This window comes from Bubalus kerabau, chromosome 6 (assembly GCF_029407905.1).
Source record: "Bubalus kerabau isolate K-KA32 ecotype Philippines breed swamp buffalo chromosome 6, PCC_UOA_SB_1v2, whole genome shotgun sequence".
In the NCBI taxonomy this organism is placed as follows: domain Eukaryota; kingdom Metazoa; phylum Chordata; class Mammalia; order Artiodactyla; family Bovidae; genus Bubalus; species Bubalus kerabau.
In genome coordinates this window covers 101,205,918-101,221,651 of record NC_073629.1, presented here as the reverse complement: position 1 = coordinate 101,221,651, position 15,734 = coordinate 101,205,918, and the positions used below count along the sequence as shown (strand labels likewise).

General features: G+C 42.5%; 1 pseudogene; it reads left to right on the top strand.

Annotated features, from left to right (window-relative positions):
- The first annotated feature begins 7,061 nt into the window (after positions 1-7,061).
- LOC129655522 (60S ribosomal protein L17-like) lies at positions 7,062-7,648 on the top strand (annotated as a pseudogene).
- Positions 7,649-15,734: the final 8,086 nt, after the last annotated feature.

Here is a 15,734-nt window from a genome sequence, read left to right as displayed (position 1 = left end):
GACTCAGCGCTTTCTCTTGCTGGGGGCGGGCTCCCGCCCTTAGAGTACCAATCCCCCTCCCCGCCGCCGACGGTTGAGGTCGGAGTTTGAGGCGTTCTTTCAGTCCTTTCAGAATACGAACGCCTCCTCCTTGTTCGTAAGGCCCAAACCAGGGTACGGGCCCTCGCTGCTGCTCATGGAAGACTACGTCTAACCAAACCCTGAAGAGAAAGATCTCTTCAAGTACTTCTAAAATATTCCGCCTCTATTTCCGCAGCCTCTGCTCTAGTACTGATCCTCCGTAACCCTCATTATTTAGACAGCCTCCCTTATTGTTCTTCCTTATAACAGGGTTGTTGCATTCCAGCTCCCCTGCATGAATTCCTATCCCATCCACTCCACTGCGGCTGGAGGAAATCTTTCTGAAATCTGATCTCATTCATTCACCTCTCTGATTTGTGGTTCATAGAAACTGGGGCTCTGTCTTCCTGGGTTAAAACTTGTTATTTTATGTGTGGCCTTCAGGTAAGAGTCTTAACCAATGAGCCTTACTTTTCTCGCCTGTAAAATGGGAATACTATGAATTCTTCGTTGAGATCATCTCTAGCTTATTTAGCAATTCTCACACATTAAAAGTGTTAGCTGTTGTTATTAGTGTAACTCTTCTTGCTCCTCTGTTGTAACTCCTAGGACAGAGAGTAACTTTGAAACCTCAGGCTTTTGTTCGAACATGCAGAACCTGTTCTCTCCTATTTGGCCTGCAGAAAACGTGTCAGCTGAAGCATTACCTTCTCGTGAAACTCTTCTGACTTTTCACTGATCCTCAGAATTCATTCCATCCTTTCTGCCCAAACAGTAGCCTGCTTGGTCACAACCATCTCTGCGCCCTCAAGTCACAACATAGCACCGGATATAAAATAAAGGGTATTGAATACATATGTTAGGTAGTTAGAATAAGAAACAGGAGCCCAGAATGGCGGTGGTTAAAAGACAAGGAAGGGAAAAGCCCGCGAAAATAGAACAAAGGAAGGTCGAAGACTGGAGTGAGAACCTCAGGTGGGACAGACAGCACTCCAGGCTAGCCCAGTTTACATAGGGCAGGCCCAGGGGGAGGGAAAAACATAACACATAGTTCTGTGTTCCCCTTTCTGCCCACAGCCCCCACTACCTTATCTCCTTTGGACCTTATAGCAGGATAAAAAGTAGGGAAGTGCTGTGTCATTCTGGTTAAGCATCTCAAAATTTTTTCACATTTATCATCCTACCACACAACAGTAGTGATTTTTTTTCCCCTTTTTTTCCTTCTCTGCCTGAGACCAACAGTTATTTGGCCATTACTCATGTCCTTCTTTTTTTCTTTTTAATTGGTCACAGCCATCCATTACTGTGCTCAATCAAATTTTATTCTTTTTTAAATATCTTTAATATTTTCATTTATTTATTTATTTTTAGTTGTGCTGGGTCTTCGGCACTGTACCGGCTTTCTTTACTTGCTCTTGGGAAGGGGGTTGTTACTCTTTGTTGTGGTGAATGGGATTTTTATTGAGTTGGTTTCTCATGTTGCAAGCACAGGCTCTAGGCATGCAGAGTTCAGTAGTTACTGGCTCAGTGGGCTCAGTTGCCTTTTAGCATGTGGGATCTTCCTAGACCAGGGAAGATCCATAATCGAATCCATGTCACTTGCATTGGCAGGCAGACTCTTATTATTCACTGCACCACCAGGGAAGCCCCTCATTTACTTCTTGAGAGTTCAGAGGAAAAAAGACATTCAGAGTTTAGTGTCTTTGTATAATCAGTCACTAAGTCGTGTCCCACTCTTTTGCGAGCCCATGGACTGTAGCCCACCAGGCTCTTCTGTCCACTCTTTGGTCCATGGGAATTTCTCAAGCAAGAATACTAGAGTAGGTTGCCATTTCCTTCTCCGGGGGATCTTCCTGACTCAGGGATCAAACTTGCAAATCCTGCATTAGCCTCAGAGCTTAATAGTGGATGGTTATTGCTATTAAACCAATAACACATAGTCCTACTTCACCCAGAAGAAAATTACCATTTATTGTATCTACCATGTGTCAGGCCCTGGGCTGGGCACTTGAGTTTGTCTTATTTAAGAACCAAGAGTTATCCTGGCCCAGGGAAATATTAATATCCAGTTCTTGTGGGAATGTAAAAAAAAAGAAATAGGACAGTTCTGAAGTTCTGACAAGAGAAGAAATCTATTGAATGCATGTGTAGAGTCTCTTTCCGCAAAGAACTGTAAAAAATTTGGAAATGGGGGCAGGGGAACTTTATCCTTCTACGGGACCTTTGTCCTCCCTGTTCACCAGTAGTTCTGGGAAGGATTTTATGTTTTATTTATATTTGTAATACCAGAACCCATCATGCTAACTGGCCTAGGAGATGTGCTTAATTAATTTTGGAAGGCACTGCAGATTTTTGAGATGTGGAGTTGACTTACTTGAACTACATTTTAAGATGAGGATTCTAGCACTTGTGTGATAGATAAACATAATGACTAGGAGACAAGAGACCAACTGGGAAGCTACTGCAATAGTCCAGATAAGAGAAGTCTCACAGGGACTTCCCTACTGATCCAGTGGCTAAGAATCTGCCTTTCAATGCAGGGGGCACAGGTTCGATTCCTGGTTGGGGAACTAGGATCCCACAGCAATCATAACTAGTAATGAGGGGCAACACTGTGAGCAACTAAGTGCTCGAGCCACCTCAAAGATCCCAAGTGCTGCCTCTAAGACAGAATGCAGCCATATCTAACTAAAGAAATAAATATTTTTAAAAAGAAAAAGAGAAGTCTCAGAACTGTAATGACATTGGCAGCAGGAAGGGAAGAAGAAGAGAAAGTATATTTATACAGGTTTTTGGATTAATTGCATTTAGGGTGAGAGGAAAGAGGAGGTTCAGTCTGATTCATTGGTTTTATAGGAAACACATAGGAGGAGACAATTTTAGGTTAAAAATAGCAATGAACATTTGTTGAGTACTACCTGTTTTACAGATGAGATGCCTGATGCCCAAAGAATTTAAGTAAATTGTCTAAAGTCACAGCTAAGTGATGTTGGAGCCAGATGCCATCCAGGCCAGCAGAGCCATCATGTTGCACATGAGGCAGATGTAACATTTACATAGACCGTAATGTGAATGGTGGCCCCTGGAGATGTGCCTTACAGTGGTTTGCCCAGGCTGTCTCTGGAGTCTACCTTATTACTGACTCCTCTCTTAAAGGAGACAATAATCAGTTTTGTTTGAGGCAAACAGCACTGAGATGCTCACAAGACATCCAGGTAGAGGTATCCAGAGTTGCCGTTTGGAGATGAACATTTGAATATCAACAGCACAGAGGTTTAGTTACATATTTATTGTTTTTCTATCTATAGGAGGCCTATTCTCTACTAGGTAACAGACATGCAAAGATATTCAAAATACCATCTATTGAGGTGTTTTGAAGTATCACTAAAGAGTTGGCTAGGGCTTCCCTCCCTGGTGGTTCAGTGGTTGAGAATCTGTCTGCCAATGCAGAGGACACAGGTTCCATCCCAGGTCTGGGAAGATCCTACACGCTGCAGGGCAACTAAGCCAATGCACCACAGCTACTGAGCCGCACTCTAGAGCCTGTGAAATGAAACGACTGAAGTCCACACACCCTAGAGCCCATGCTTTGCAACAAAAAAAGCCACCGCAATGAGAAACCTGCACACCACAACTAGAAAGTATCCCCCACTTGCTGCAACTGGAAAAAGCCCTCATGCAGCAACAAAGACCCAGGACAACCAAAAATAAATCAATGAATAAAAATAACTTTTTTATAAAACAGTTAGCTAAGGAGAAGGCAATGGCACCCCACTCCAGTACTCTTGCCTGGAGAATCCCATGGACGGAGGAGCCTGGTGGGCTGCAGTCCATGGGGTCGCTAAGAGTTGGACACCACTGAGCGACTTCACTTTCACTTTTCACTTTCATGCATTGGAGAAGGTAATGGCAACCCACTCCAGTGTTCTTTCCTGGAGAATCCCAGGGACGTGGGAGCCTGGTGGGCTGCCGTCTCTGGGATCGCACAGAGTCGGACATGACTGAAGCGACTTAGCGGCAGCAGCAGCAAGGAGAAGGAGTTAGCTAAGATCCAACCAGTCCATCCTAAAAGAAATCAGTCCTGAATATTCATTGGAAGGACTGATGCTGAAGCTGAAATTCCAATACTTTGGCCACCTGATGTGAAGAACTGACCCATTGGAAAAAACCCTGATGCTGGGAAAGATTGAAGGCAGGAGGAGAAGGGGACAACAGAAGATGAGATGGTTGGATGGCATCAACCAACTCAATGGACATGAGTTTGAGCAAGCTCCAGGAGTTGGTGATGGACAGGGAGGCCTGGCATGCTGCAGTCCATGGGGTCGCAAAGAATAAGACACGACTGAACGAATGAACTGAACTGAACTGAAGGAGAAGAAAAGTGTGGAATGAGTTCCAGGCAGAGAAAACAGCAAAAGAAGTGGAAAACAATATGTTTGTGAAAGCACAAAAAGTTGAATACTAGTAAAATGTAAATGCCAAAGTCTAGAATGTAGAGACTAAGAACACAGAGATTCTTTATGATGTACTCCATAAGCTAGGCTGAGGAGCTTGAATTTTATCCCAGGGGGCAAAATTGAATATGGAAGTATAGAAATAAAGTAAGAGTTTTGAATAGGAGAATAACCACATCAGGTTGTATTATCATTCTGGCAGCTGCAGCAAAAATGGATTTAGGGGACCAAGAGATAAAGGATAAGGGAGACTAAGAAGGAAGCTATAGCCATGACTGGGGGGAAGAGGTCAAGAGCCTGAGGGAAGACAATAGTGCCAAGCATGGAAAGATGGGGTCAGATGGCAGAGTTTGCAAGATCTGAGCATCAGGTACAAGAATTAAAAGAGAGGAAGGAGTCAAGGATGAGTCCCAGGAAAACTGGGTGAAGATGGTGCAATAAAGAGATAATGAGTCCATTTCGGGACATGCTGAATTTGAGATTCCAGAAGGAGATGGACAGGGGGATATTGGAAATGAGTGTAAACCTGTGGAAAGGCAGGGACCCTGCCTATCCTGTTCAGCACATTATAACTCTAATACTTAGCAGCATGCTTCCAGGCACATGATAGGTACAGTAGATATTTGTTAAATGAATTAATGCATTACATTTTCTGGCATAATTTGTGATATCAAGGATATCTGAAACTGTAGGAGAAAATGAAACCCCTAAGAAAGTGGAGAGAGGGGAGCCAAGACCAGAATCTCAAAGATTTTCTATGAGGATAAGAGGAGGGACAAAAGCAGTTAAAGGAAGTTTAAAAAACATACCCCAAAGCAAACCAAAATATGCAGCATTTTGTGTGCAAAGGGTCATTCATGAAGATGGACTGTTTCTACCCAGAATAATTTCCTTTGATCTTCACCATCAGCATTGAAGTTTATTGTACCTGGCAAAGGATAACAAAAAAGCAAACAAACAAAAAAAAGGATGAGTTATAACAGGTCACTCAGTATGTAGATATGTATGCCACCCTTGAGATTTACTGCTGAGTTTTCTCTAAAATCCTTTAAATTAAAAAAAGAAATCTGTTACTAAGTTGCTGGTTGCTAAGGGCTTTAAGTGGGGCTTTATTAAAAAGAATTGCTTCAGGTCAGGGCAGCTGCTCAGTATGGCTCTTAACGTTTTTCTCTGTCTAGTTCAAATAAGGATGGCTCTCTGCTGGGCAAAGCGCCGGTTCCCAGCACAGCTCTGTAAAAGATTTAGTGCTCTTCATAATATTAAAATAGTATTCTCAAATAAAAGTAACATTAGGGCCCTTATGAAAAGAAAAATAATCATGAGGACCCCCAATGTTGCTTTGATTTATTAAACTTAATTATTTAACTTTCATTAATTTTATTTCATTTTTAAAATTCAGAATACATATGTATATGTATTCTGTATGTGTGTGTGTGTACATATAGTAGCTTTGATTGTGTCCGACTCTTTGTGATCCTATGTACTGTGGCCCACCAGGCTCCTCTGTCCATGGAATTCTCCAGGCAAGAATACTGCAGTGGGTTGCCATGCCCTCCCTCCCTCAAGGGATCTTCCAGACCCAGGGATTGAACTTGGGTCTCCTGCATTACTGCTGAACCATGGGGGAAGCCCGATATATACGTATGCTGCTGCTGCTAAGTCGCTTCAGTCGTGTCCAACTCTGTGTGACCCCATAGACAGCAGCCCACCAGGCTCCTCCATCCCTGGGATTCTCCAGGCAAGAACACTGGAGTGGGTTGCCATTTCCTTCTCCAATGCATGAAAGTGAAAAGTGAAAGTAAAGTCGCTCAGTCGTGTCCGACTCTTAGCGACCCCATGGACTGCAGTCTACCAGGCTCCTCCATCCATGGGATTTTCCAGGCAAGAGTACTGGAGTGGACTGCCATTGCCCTCTCTATATATATGCATACATACATATATATGTGTATATATATACATATATGTGTGTGTATATATATATATATGTATATCAGTTCATTTCAGTCACTCATTCGTGTCCGACTCTTTGTGACCCCATGAACCACAGCACGCCAGGCCTCCCTGTCCATCACCAACTCCCAGAGTCCACCCAAACCCATGTGCATCAAGTCGGTGATGCGATTCAACCATCTCTTCCTCTTTTGTCCCCTTCTCCTCCTGCCCCCAATCCCTCCCAGCATCAGAGTCTTTTCCAATGAGTCAGCTCTTCACATCAGGTGGCCAAAGTATTGGAGTTTCAGCTTCAACATCAGTCTTTCCAATGAACACCCAGGACTGATCTCCTTCAGGATGGACTGGTTGGATCTCCTTGCAGTCCAAGGGACTCTCAGGAGTCTCCTCCAACACCACAGTTCAAAAGCATCAATTCTTCAGCGCTCAGCCTTCTTCACAGTCCAACTCTCACATCTATACATGACCACTGGAAAAACCATAACCTTGACTAGGCAGACCTTTGTTGGCAAAGTAATGTCTCTGCATTTTAATATGCTGTCTAGTTGGTCATAACTTTCCTTCCAAGGAGTAAGTGTCTTTTAATTTCATGGCTGCATCCGGTAAGTGGCCTGAGGTGACCCCTAAAAATGGTGCGCTATTCACTTGACCCAGAAAACCCCACAAAATCATGCAAATCAAGAGGTTCAAATCTTTGTGTTCACTTTAAGAACACTCGTGAAACTGACCAGGCCATAAAGGGTATGCATATCTGAAAAGCCACCAAGTATCTGAGGGATGTCACTTTAAAGAAGCAGTGTGTGCCATTCCGTTGTTACAACGGTGGAGTTGGTAGGTGTGCACAGGCCAAACAGTGGGGCTGGACGCAGGGTCTGTAGCCCAAAAAGAGTGCTGAATTTTTACTACACATGCTCAAAAATGCAGAGAGTAATGCTGAACTTAAGGGCTTAGATGTAGATTCTCTGGTCATTGAGCACATCCAAGTGAACAAAGCCCCCAAGATGCGGCGCAGGACTTACAGAGCTCACGGTCGGATCAACCCCTACATGAGCTCTCCCTGCCACACTGAGATGATCCTTACTGTAAAAGAACAGATTGTTCCTAAACCAGAAGAGGAGGTTGCACAGAAGAAAAAGATATCCCAGAAGAAACTGAAGAAACAAAAACTTATGGCCCGGCAATAAATGCTGCAAAAAATAAATGCAAATAAAAGTAAAAGTGTTGGTTGTCTTAAAAAAATAATTATTTCATGGCTGCAATCACCATCTGCAGTGATGTGTGTGTGTATATATATATATATATATTTTTTTTTTTTTTTTTTTTTTTGCCACATAGTGCAGCATTCAGAATCTTAGTTCCCTAACTGGGAATCAAACTTGTGTCCCCTGCATTGGAAGCACAGAGTCTTAACCACAAGTCCTCCAGGGAAATCCCTATATTCAGAATATATAATATTTTGATAGGTTAATCAATATTGAATATAATTTAAAATACTGTTTCATGAAAATGTTCTTCTTGTTAATCACTACTGTACTTGCTGCTGATGAATTATTGCCAATTATAATATACAAAATGAGTTTATTTTAAGCAACACCCTTCATGAATATGGTCCCGATACTATTATAGTTCATTATAGTTCATCATCTCCTGGGTTCTGCGTACTTTTACTGGCCAACACATGTGTTGGTGACTCAATTCTCCTATTACCTTTCTCTGTTCAACTAGCCATAAAACTGTTTCATACCATGTTTTTTTACATCATCTGGCCCTCACTTAAAGCAGTAGTTACATCACAGCACTAATTTGCTGTGGTGAACACAGTTAACCAACTCATCAACAGCAATTGCCCCCTTCTTCATATTAACTAGATGCAACAGGTAAGGTAATTCAATGTGAGTATAAAGCAGATATGGAGAAGGCAATGGCAACCCACTCCAGTACTCTTGCCTGGAAAATCCCATGGACAAAGGAGCCTGGTAGGCTGCAGTCCATGGGTTGCTAAGAATTGGACATGATTGAGTGACTTCACTTTCACTTTTCACTTTCATGCATTGGAGAAGGAAATGGCAACCCATTCCAGTGTTCTTGCCTGGAGAATCCCAGGGACAGGGGAACCTGGTGGGCTGCCGTCTATGGGGTCACACAGAGTCGGACACGACTGAAGCAACTTGGCAGCAGCAGCAGCAGCATAAAGCAGATGTCCCAGAGCAATGAGTATCTTAACCTTAGGACTTACTAACCTAAGAGCAACCTGTCATAAACTTATAAACCATTAAAGTTAAACCTGTAAACTATTAAAGTTAAACCTATAAACCATTAAGGTTAAACCTATAAACTATTAAAGTTAAATTAGTTCAATTCAGTTCAGTCTCTCAGTTGTGTCTGACTCTGTGACCCCATGGAGTGCAGCATGCCAGGCCTCCCTGTCCATCACCAACTCCCAGAGTTTACTCAGACTCATGTCCATTGAGTCAGTGATGCCATCCAACCATCTCATCCTCTGTTGTCCCCTTCTCCTCTGGCCTTCAATCTTTCCCAGCATCAGGCAGGGTCTTTTCAAATGAGTCAGCTCTTCGCATCAGATGGCCAAAGTATTGGAGTTTCAGCTTCAACATCAGTCCTTCCAATGAACACTCAGGACTTATCTCCTTTAGGATGGACTGGTTGGATCTCCTTGCTGTACAAGGGACTCTCAGGAGTCTTCTCCAACACCACAGTTCAAAAGCATCAATTCTTTGGTGCTCAGCTTTTTTTATGGTCCACCTCTCACATCCATACATGACTACTGGAAAAACCGTAGCCCTGACTAGACTTTGTTAGCAAAGTAATGTCTCTGCTTTTTAATATGCTGTCTAGGTTGGTCATAACTTTCCTTCCAAGAAGTAAGCGTCTTTTAATTTCATAGCTGCAGTCACCATCTGCACTGATTTTGGAGCCCCCCAAAATAAAGTCTCTCACTGTTTCCACTGTTTCCCCATCTATTTGCTATGAAGTGATGGGACCAGATGCCATGATCTTAGCTTTCTGAATGTTGAGCTTTAAGCCAACTTTTTCACCCTCCTCTTTCACTTTCATCAAGAGGCTCTTTAGTTCTTCTTCACTTTCTGCCATAAGGGTTTTGTCATCTGCATATCTGAGGTTATTGATATTTCTCCCTGCAATCTTGATTCCAGCTTGTGCTTCCTCCAGCCCAGAGTTTCTCATGATGTACTCTGCATATGAGTTAAATGAGTTAAACTAAAGTTAAATGCTTTAATGTAATTGTAACCACAAATACAATCATAGAAATAAAAATCCCAGGGTAGTATTTAGTTATGAGTGCATCCAGATAATTTTTAAAAGATTTATGTTAATTTTTTAATTGTCACTGAAAGAAAAACAGTACATTTAACAGCTCTCAAAGAATACTTGAATCCCTTAATTTACAAAATTATATTAGGGATACACAAAGGCCTACAAATCCCAACAGAAATACTGTTATTAAGGATATGTTTGTTAGAATTGAATACAGCTGCAAGTAACAGACAACTCAAATAACAAGCTCAACCAAATAGAGGATTAATTTTTCCCATTTAATAAGTCAGCAGTCCAAGGCTGCTCTCAGGAACCCCGAGTTTTCACTTTCTCTTCCCAAATCTCTAGCATGCAGCTTTTATTCTTACAATTACCTTATAGTCACAAAATGTCTGCTCTACCTCCAATCTTATGCCTACACTCCAGGCAGGGAGAAGGGAAAATGCAGCCAAAAGTAGGTATGAACTCTAAATGGGGAGGCAAAGCATTCCCAGAAAGCCTCAGTTTATATAGTATTTGCCTGAGTATGTGCACGACTGCTCCTAGCTATAAGGGAGTCTGAAAATTGTGTCTATTAATTGGGCATACTGCCAATCCAAACACAATTGAGATTCTGTTAGGAAGAAAGGGAGGGAGGGAGAGAGGAAGGGTATTAAATAGGCAACTGACCTTGATGAATAGGACAATAGAAACAGGATTCTGACTGTAGCCATGTAACAATGTTGAAATGCTAGAAAAAGAGACTAAGTTATATATTTTTCCTACTCTTGCTACAGATGGCAATTTGTTTTATTAAATTGCCAAATTTCTACATTTTCAATCAGATTCCAAACCTTAAATTCATGTATGATTTGATATCTGTTATTCTTCCATGATTATCCTGTTTTATGTTAAGCTGTTGGTCATAATTAAATGAGGCGTATGTTTAGAATAGCAAATTCTTGATTTTAGGCTCAAGTTTTCACCCCTCCATACCTAACTAAAAACCAACATCAAAGTTGTTTCTTCTCTCTCTCTTTTAAATGTTTATTTTTTTGGCTGAAACGAGTCTTAGCCGCCACATGCAGGATCTTTAATTGTGGGATGTGAACTCTTAGTTGTGGTATATGGGCTCCAGTTCGCTGACTAGGGATTGAACCCAGGCCCCCTGCACTGGGAGAGCAGTCTTAGCCACTGGACCACCAGGGAAGTCCCTGATTTTCTTTCTCTTCCTCCATCGTCCTTCTCCTCCAATTTTAGGAGAGCTGGAATAAACACACAGATACATCCAGACCAGAACAGTAAAGCAGAAGGAAGTGCCTAAACTGGATCAACCATGGTGCAGCTGTAAGTTAGACTTGTAGAGGACTTGCAACCTGTGTTCATAGAATTAAAATTTTTCACCTCTAACTACCTTGTGTATCAGGAACTAATGCTCAAATCCTCATCCACCCCCACTCCCAACCAAATCTTTATAAACATAAGCACTTATCAGTTATTTCTCAACCGCAGTGCCATCAACATCCTGAGTCTGATAATTTTTTGTTGGAGGGAGGGGCTGTCCTATACATAATTAGATGTTTAGCAATATCCTAACCTCCAGATGCCAGTAGCACCCCCTCCAACACATTGCCAAATGTCCCCTGGGGACAAAACTGCCACAGGTTGAGACCCTCTCAGCTAGAGAAAGTCAATAAACAACTTGAAGACTCCTGGCCTATCTAAACTTCTGGTTCATTTATCCTGGCTGGTAGGGTCTTCTCTGCCTGGAAGCAGGGAAAAATACATTTTATTTCTTTCATGTATTCATACTTTACTTCTAGATATCTTGGCCAAAGCTTCCAGAAAAGAGTGCCTTGCTCATCAGAAGAATGGCAATTAGGAGAACGATGATGTTAAGACCAGAAAGACTCACACCCATTGTAATGACTCTTTTGGCTCTTTTTCTGAGCACTTCTCTGTCAGTGACAGCTGGGAAAGGGAAACAAAGGATTAAAGGATCAGAAAGCACACAGATGGAAAAGGAGAGCTCTACCTCTGGGCAAGGCTTCACTGATTCATTCCTAGCCTCAACCACACCTCTAACCACAAGCTGGGGTCCCGCCTTTCCTGGAGTCCTTAGTCATGTTCCCCTGACCCTCTGCAAGCTGTAATTCTGCAACTAAAGGCATGTCCACATTCTTTCCTACCACCTTCCCCCGAGGAACAGCAGGGCTGACAAGCAGACCCCAGTCGGAGGACTTGTAAGACCAGAGCTGGATAGGAGGCAGGGCCATCTCAAATGTTTGAACCATTTGGCCACTGACCTAAGAGTCTAGCTAACCGGCTTATAGTGTGTAGTTTACCAAACCAGAATAAAAGTTGGCCCTTTCTGGACTTCCCTGGTATTACAGTGGATAAGAATCTGCCTGCTAATGCAGGGGACCTGAGTTTGATCCCTGGTCAGGGAAGATTCCCCATACTGTGGAGCAACCAAGCCCATGCACAAGTAATGCCACAACTGCTGAGCCTGTGTGCTGCAACTACTGAAGCCCGTGCACCCACAGTCTCTGCTCCGCAACAAGAGAAGCCGCTGCAATGAGAAGCCCGTGCACCACAGCAAAGAATAGCCCCCACTCTCTACAACTAGAGAACGCCCATGCGCAGCAACAAAGGTGTAGCACAACCCAAAATTAAACTAATTAATTATTTTATAGCTGACCCTTTCTGATTCTGAAGTAACATAATAAACAGATCTTAAAACATTTCTCCCTCCTAAGTCTTCTCTTCTTCAATGTAAGTGGTCCTATTTCCCTAGCAACTCCTATGTGACTTGATTTCCAACCCCCTTGCTGATATCTCCCCACAGCATTTAGCCTGGCAAGTATTCAGCATAGTGTTTCTTATCTTGACACACAGGCCCTCTACCCATCTGATGTCTTATCTCTCCTTCCTCACATACAGCACAAGCCGCTCTAACCATAAAGCACTGTGTGCAATCCAGAGTATATCATGATGTTACAGATCTCCCATATCCTGTTTCGTGATTCTTCCTTGCCTGCCTCCTGCTTATCTCTCAGAATTGGGCTAAAGCGTTACCATTTGGGGATACCTTTCCTTACAAGCTCTCTATTCTCAAACTGATTTTCTGTGCTTCTCCCTCTTTATTTCCAGCATGCTGCTGCTGCTGCTGCTAAGTCTCGTCAGTCGTGTCCGACTCTGTGTGACCCCATAGACGGCAGCCCACCAGGCTCCCCCGTCCTTGGGATTCTCCAGGCAAGAACACTGGAGTGGGTTGCCATTTCCTTCTCCAATGCATGAAAGTGAAAAGTGAAAATGAAGTCGCTCAGTCGTGTCCGACCCTCAGCGACCTCATGGACTGCAGCCCACCAGGCTCCCCCATCCATGGGATTTTCCAGGCAAGAGTACTGGAGTGGGGTGCCGTTGCCTTCTCCGTATTTCCAGCATACCTTGTGCTTATTTCTGTCACAGCTAGCATTTATCACATCATTCTGTAATTACTGATTTTTTTTCTCTACCCCCAGTGACCATGATCTTAGTGAGTTAAGGTTATGGTGGTAGTAAGTACTTTATAACACTGAAGAGAAAACAGATTGAGAAGCATTGCATTGGACTGCCATTCCTCGAGGGCTGGGCCACATCTTTACCTTGCCCTCTGCAGCATCCAGAGAGAAGCATGATCTGGAAGCAGCTGGTGTTCAGTGAATGTGGAGTATGCATGAATGCCTCAGACAGAGGGAACTGATCTCAGGTGGCTAATCATACATTTGGTGATCTTATCTTCGAGTGTCATGAGAATACTCATGACAGGTTTCTTATTCCTTTCAGGAGCAGAGAAAGTTGCTCAGTGGGTGCTTGTTGAATTGATGTCTCAATTTCCCCATTTTCAATAACTAAGGTTCCTGCTCCATTCTACCTTAGGCTGCTGCTGCTGCTGCTAAGTCGCTTCAGTCGTGTCTGACTCTGTGCGACCCCACAGATGGCAGCCCACCAGGCTCCCCCATCCCTGGGATTCTCCAGGCAAGAACACTGGAGTGGGTTGCCATTTCCTTCTCCAAAGCATGAAAGTGAAAAGTCAAAGTGAAGTCGCTCAGTCGTGTCTGACTCTTCGCGACCCTATGGACTGCAGCCCACCAGGCTCCTCCGTCCATGGGATTTTCCAGGCAAGAGTACTGGAGTGGGGTGCCATTGCCCTCTCTGCACCTTAGGCTAGCAAGATCAAATATAAAATAAAAAACAGCCTTCCCAAGTATTTAGTATTACTTTCTGAGTTCCCTGGGGGCAGAGAGTATTATAAGTCAGCTCCATTAAAATTGAATCAACCATATCCACTCTGGTCTGAACAGTGGCCTGGAATAGACAGGATAGAGCTTCACTTTTATTTAAAAAATTGAAATATACTTGATATACAATATTTTGTTAGTTTCAGGTGTGGTATATAGTGATTTGACATTTACACATGTTATAAAATTGTCACCATGATATCTAGTTACCGTTTGTCCCTATACAAAATTATTATAATGTTATCGACCATATCACTTATGCTTCATATTACATCCCCATAGCTTATTTATTTTCCAACTGGAGCTTTGTATCTTTTAATCCTCCTCATCTATTCATCACCCACCTCCCTTCTGGAAGGCAATTATTTTCTATACCTATGAGTCTGTTTTTATTTTGCTTATCTGTTTGCTTTATATTTTATTTTTTGGCAGCATCCTATTTCCTCGACCAGGGATTGAATCCAAGCCCCCTGCAGTGGAAGCACAGAGTCCCAATCACTGGACCACCAGAGAAGTCCCTCTTTTAGTTTTTAGATTTCACATATAAGTGATGTCATATGGTATTTGTCCTTGTCTGATTTATTTCACTTTAGCATAATACCCTCTAGACCCATCTATGTTGTTGCAAATTGCAAAATTTCATTTTTATGACTAATATATATATATATATATCATATATATCATAATATATATACCACATCTTCTTTATACATTTATCTATCAATGGACACTTAGGTTGCTCCCATATCTTGGCTATTTTAAATAATGTTGCTATGAATGTTGGTATGCAGATATCTTTTCAAATTAGTGTTTTTGTTTCCTTAGGGTAGGAGGGAGCTTTACTTATACGGAATTAACCTGGGCATGAGAATTGCATTGTGACTTCTGTCCTTCTCCTTTCCAGAAAAAAACTGCAGGCATTTTTTTAAGTGTATAAGAATTGGGCCCCTAGTACCTTAGCTGGGAAAGGCCAAAGTGGGGATTTTTTTTGGGGGGGTGGCGGGTGGATTTTCACTGGAGAGTTCTGTTGTTGTTGATGTTTTAATATTTATTTATTTATATTTATTTGGCTGCATTGGATCTTAGCTGCCACATGTGGGATCTAGTTTCCTGACCATGGATCAAACCTGGGCCACCTGTATTGGGAGCACAGAGTTTTAGCCACTGGACCACCAGGGAAGTCTCTCTCACTGGAGAATGTTTTCATCAGTAAGTGTTATAAACTGGATTTATTACCTCAGACCCAAGAGGGTTTCCACATGGGGCCTGGCCAGGGAGTTCCAGAGCTCTAATTAGCTACTAATTGGCCATTTAAGTATCAATAATAACAGCTTGGTTTGTCCAGTGTTCAGATCCTAAAATATTTCATCTGATGAAGAAACTGTTTTCCTTCCTAGTATCTTACAGGAAGTCCAGGCTTATGTTGAAACTTAATTAGTGTTTATTTACTCTTATTTCTGGAGACCTTGAAATCTTACTATCCTATCACCCCTCAGAAATGGACTTCAGTATCTCTCCTCTAATAGAACACAACCAAGCAGCTTAGCTACAATCGGTCTATGACTAAAAGGACTGCCTTATCGCAAAGGCTTATCTGTCAAGTCCCTTAGAAAAAAGTAATCAGACTCCCAAAGTCCAGCACTAGCAGAGCCCAGGCAAGTCACCTTCATACCCTAATAAAGTGGGAAAGGCACCAGAATATACCCAAGGCTTT